This window comes from Musa acuminata, unplaced genomic scaffold (assembly GCF_036884655.1).
Source record: "Musa acuminata AAA Group cultivar baxijiao unplaced genomic scaffold, Cavendish_Baxijiao_AAA HiC_scaffold_1136, whole genome shotgun sequence".
NCBI classification, from domain to species: Eukaryota; Viridiplantae; Streptophyta; class Magnoliopsida; order Zingiberales; family Musaceae; genus Musa; species Musa acuminata.
In genome coordinates this window covers 9,086,788-9,091,787 of record NW_027021348.1, presented here as the reverse complement: position 1 = coordinate 9,091,787, position 5,000 = coordinate 9,086,788, and positions in this window count along the sequence as shown.

Here is a 5,000-nt window from a genome sequence, read left to right as displayed (position 1 = left end):
TCCAGCCCTGTGCCACCCGGGGGGTTCCAGGGTGCTGAGATGGCTGACGTTTTGCTCCGCTCACGATGGTCACCGCACCACGCAAGAACAGCCCAAAAACAGGCCAAAACAGCCCAAAAACGGGCCAAAACAGGCCATTTTTGGCTGCGCGAGCGAGCGGCGAGCGGCGAACAGTGAGCGAAGCGTGAGGCAGCACCGTCCCTGCTATACGAAAGCCCCATCCAGCCCTGTGCCACCCGGGGGGTTCCAGGGTGCTGAGATGGCTGACATTTTGCTCCGCTCACGACGGTCGCCGCGCCACGCAAGAACAGCCCAAAAACAGGCCAAAACAGCCCAAAAACGGGCCAAAACAGGCCATTTTTGGCTGCGCGAGCGAGCGGCGAGCGGCGAACAGCGAGCGAAGCGTGAGGCAGCACCGTCCCTGCTATACGAAAGCCCCATCCAGCCCTGTGCCACCCGGGGGGTTCCAGGGTGCTGAGATGGCTGACATTTTGCTCCGCTCACGACGGTCGCCGCGCCACACAAGAACAGCCCAAAAACAGGCCAAAACAGCCCAAAAACGGGCCGAAACAGGCCATTTTTGGCTGCGCGAGCGAGCGGCGAGCGGCGAACAGCGAGCGAAGCGTGAGGCAGCACCGTCCCTGCTATACGAAAGCCCCATCCAGCCCTGTGCCACCCGGGGGGTTCCAGGGTGCTGAGATGGCTGACATTTTGCTCCGCTCACGACGGTCGCCGCGCCACGCAAGAACAGCCCAAAAACAGGCCAAAACAGCCCAAAAACGGGCCAAAACAGGCCATTTTTGGCTGCGCGAGCGAGCGGCGAGCGGCGAACAGCGAGCGAAGCGTGAGGCAGCACCGTCCCTGCTATACGAAAGCCCCATCCAGCCCTGTGCCACCCTGTCACGGACAAACTTCTCAACAAGACGTTGGATGTAATGCTTATGTGTGTCCGTGTCTTTTGGCATGTTCATGCCCTGTACAGAATGTAAAGGGGCGGCCGAAGGCTTATAAGTCCCATTTTAGTTGGGTTGGTGGCCTCTTTAGGCTGTAAATAAAGGTTGTGTCATGTGGACACGTGAGAGAGCTTCTCGGTCTGTAATGGACCATTTTACCCTTTGTTGTGCCACTGTTCAGAGCTTGTAAAGTCTGTTTGTAATTTGCATTGTCTATGAAGTGTTTTTCGGACATGTTTGCTTGTGGATCTCGTTTGAGGCGTTCTCTCTAACCCGTTCTCTCTTTTGATGGTCCTAAGGGACAATGGGAGGCTTCGGGGAGGCTGACCTTTGCGGACGGACACGCAAGGGTGCCGCACGACTTAGGCAAAACCAGCTAAGTCCGTGTCATATGGTATCAGAGCGGGACAAGCACTCATAGAAACACTTGACATGCAAACGTGGGGGACCTAGCGGGGCTGCGTTGAGGGCAGTCAGCACACGCGCGACCGTTTGAGGGAAAACGGGCATGGAGATGTAGGGAAAGGAGTCGCTCAGAGGAGCGGGCATCCGAGATTGGCATTCAGAGGAATGGCCAACCCTTCGCGCAAGAGGCACCACGAGAACAGGCAAGCTTGGAAGAATTTGGAGCGCACAAAGGTTGGGATGGCTGAGTTTGAGCTACGGCTCAACGTTGACAACTATACTTGATGGTGCTCTAGGCAAGCGAGGCGCTTGGCAAGAATGAGACCATCCAAGGTGGAATGAGTTGCTCAACGACCAAAAGAGTTTTGCAAAGCTCACAGAGGTGAGGGGAATTGCTAACTCGAAGAATTTGGTACTCATGCATGGGCTTGTATGCGAACGACGGAATGTTCGTGGCCATCCCAAGGCGGCCGAGACTCGGCACCATGGAGCATTGAAACTTTCTCTTCGGCATGTGAAGGATACGTCCGTAGGCGGCTGAAGTGTGCAATGAGTTCAGCATGTTGCTAGACCTTGAGGGATGCAGTGGGGGCTGTATTGACGGGGAGTCGCAATCTAGCAAGTGCGTTTGCAGGAGGCAGAACAATGCACAGTTTGTTTAGCAGATCGGAGTAGTCCAAGGGGATGGTGGTCTCCGAAACGAAGAGAGATGTTGCTCCAACGGGATAAGTCTCAGCACTCCAGAGGGAGAATCATGTGAGACGGACTTCACATGTTGAGGAAGAGTACCTCACAAACAACAACTCCACGAAGCTCAATGGACCGAGCAAGCAGCGAGGAGTTGCCGCATGATCTCGCTTGAGAGAATGCATTGGTGGATGCATTGCGAGATCAAGTGGGGGAGCAACACAAATGAAGGCACACTTGGAGTCGATGTGGAGATCGGACTCAAGGGAGGGCTGACCCGTGGAATGGTGGGCGCGAGGGCCACCATCAACTCAATGCAAAAACGAGGAGCGGAACAACTTGGGTGTAACTTGGCGAAGTACCCAAGCCGCATGAAGGGAGCCAGCAGAGAAGTTGGAACATGGAGCAGAGGCACAGTGCTTTCCTTAGACAGAGGTCAAGGACATGAACTCTTGCAGAGGCAAGAGCAGGATCATGTTGTTCCATGGGTCCTTCATTCCGACGGAGCGGACTCATCTTGCATGGTGCCAAAGACGAAGGGAGCTTCGGGGCACATGCACCTTATCTCGGAGGAGCATTTGAGGGAGGAACTAAGGCGACTCAATTTGCAGAGGCGAAGTTGGGTTCAGAAGGCCTTAACACGGGGCAAGAGGACGCAGAGGCGGGTACTCTTGAAGAATATGCCACAGTGTTGCCATTCGAGTTGCTATGAAGGAAGCGGTGCGCAGCGGAGATTGTGCTGGTAGGGGCAGAGGCCCAGGATCCAGACAATGGTGCACAAATTACAGTGAAGTCAGTGGACTTCGGGAGCTACTAGGCGACGGACTGTCCTAGAGCGGTGCTTCATCTAGGTGTGACCCAAGAGTGGGTGGATGAAGATCGATTGCCAAAGGAGCGAACAAAATCGAAGGTGGAGGAGACCCTGCGATGTATTGGCAGAGGCCACACAGCGGAGGGTTCACAATTCGAGTTTATTCCACAAGGATCAGAATGCAATGGAGATGTCACCAGGAGGCGACATGGTGCAGCGGATCGTGGTGGAACAGTTCGATGGCAATGCGATACACACGACCTTGTCCCGTGAGGGATGAGATCATATGGAGGTATGATCGGGAGCTACTGGGAGCTCCGCTTTGGTGAACAACACGACGGCAAGAAGGGCTATGGATTCAAGGAGTGAAGGCCATGGTACCGCAGAGGCGGGTCTTCCGGGCGTGCACCGAATTTTGCATCGGATGAAAACCTTGGTCATCAGCATATGGGGGCTAGGTTCCACCAAGGGTTTTGTTCGTATGCAAGTACCAGGGAGTCCCATGGGAGGGACTTGATCATGCAGAGGTATGATCGAAGCAGCTGGAGAGTTGGACTGCTCCAGAGCTCATATTCGCTTAAGGGAGCCCGGCAAGTCAGAGGACAAGGCCGAGTAAGCGAACGTTGTTACCAAGGAAGCTATGGAGAACAGAATCGGTGCAAACCCTACAATGCAATGGCAGAGGCCATGCATGGGAGTTGCAGTCTGTCTTTCCATCGACCAAACAGACTGCTTGGAGAACACGGAGGTGTTGGAGCAGGGGGTCGAAAGGGGCGAGGAAGCGACGATGAGTCCAGAGGGACTTAGCTACCCAAAGTCAAGCAATCAGTTAGAATGGAGGTGGACTCAGAGGAGTGCCACAGAGACATGTCTACTGATCGTGAAGAAAAGGGATGCAGATGCGAGGCGACGGATAGTAGGGCCATGGGCATTGCAGCGCCATGGTACCGCAGAGGCGGGACTTCCGTGCAAGTCATTGATCCCTTGCTCTCACGGAGGGAGAGCGTTTGGTCGTGAAAGGGGCCGAGGAGGTGGAGCATGCAGAGGCAATCTCCAAGTACCGGGACAAGGCTGAAGGGCAGAGGCCGAGGAACTTCGTAAGACCGGTGTCAGTGTGCTTCTCATCAAGACAGCCGTAAGTGAAGGACTTCGGGTCATGCAAGAGTGCACGACCAAGGAACGAAGCTGGCAGTACGCGGTGCTGTACCTTTGCTACTCAGTGGAGTAGGCGGCAGGGTTGATGGAGAAGACGGTACAATCCCAGAGGCGACCTCATCTATCAGAGAATTACTCCAAGTTGGGGTGAAAACTTCTCGCATTTCAGAAGTTCGATGGCATTGAGAAGGTGAATCACAGTAACTAACTCAATGCAAGGAGTGCAAACACTTCAAGTGCTTCAGAAGTGTGAGCAAAGAGCAGGCGAAGGCCAGTAACCAGCTCGATGCATGAAGTACAACCTCGAGGAGGCGGGCGAAGTCAAGTAACCTTTGCCTTCTCAACTCTTAAGAGAATGGGCGAAACCGAGTACCCCGGTTCTCTTATCTATCCAGCAGAGGAGCTCTGCACAAGTTCAAAGACCCTTCGAAGATAATGGAAGACAATAGTTGTCAAATCCTCACCAACGGTGATCAGTGCTACTGAGAGTAGATTGTCCGCTTCATTTCCCAACGAAATGCCAATCGAAAGCGGAAGTGATGCGAACCTACTTGGATGTGACAACTAACTGAAAGAAGAGTCAATGGGCAGATTTTGTGGAGGAAGGACCCAAAAACTTCAGAAGTTTGCGAGGCGATGCTCGTTAAAGCTCCAACAAGCATCCACCCAGTTCAAGCAGCATGTGGGAATTTTGAGAGACTGGCGCAGTAAAGATGGTCTTTTCCTTCATCTGGGAGATCCGCAGGAATCAACAAGGATCAACACAACTCAGCCAACCCCACACCACAGTCAGAGTCATTGGTGAGTTGAAGCAGCATGGCGGATCAAAGTTCGACTACTCAAAAATAGCAGCGGAGAGCAGCTGGGAGCCAGGAGGCGCATTGCAGCTGGAGCAGAAGATTGAAGACTCAGCAAAGGCGAAGAGTTGCAGTGTTCACAAAGGCTTCGACGAGGACGTCGAAGGGATAAGTGGGGGAGAATGTCACGGA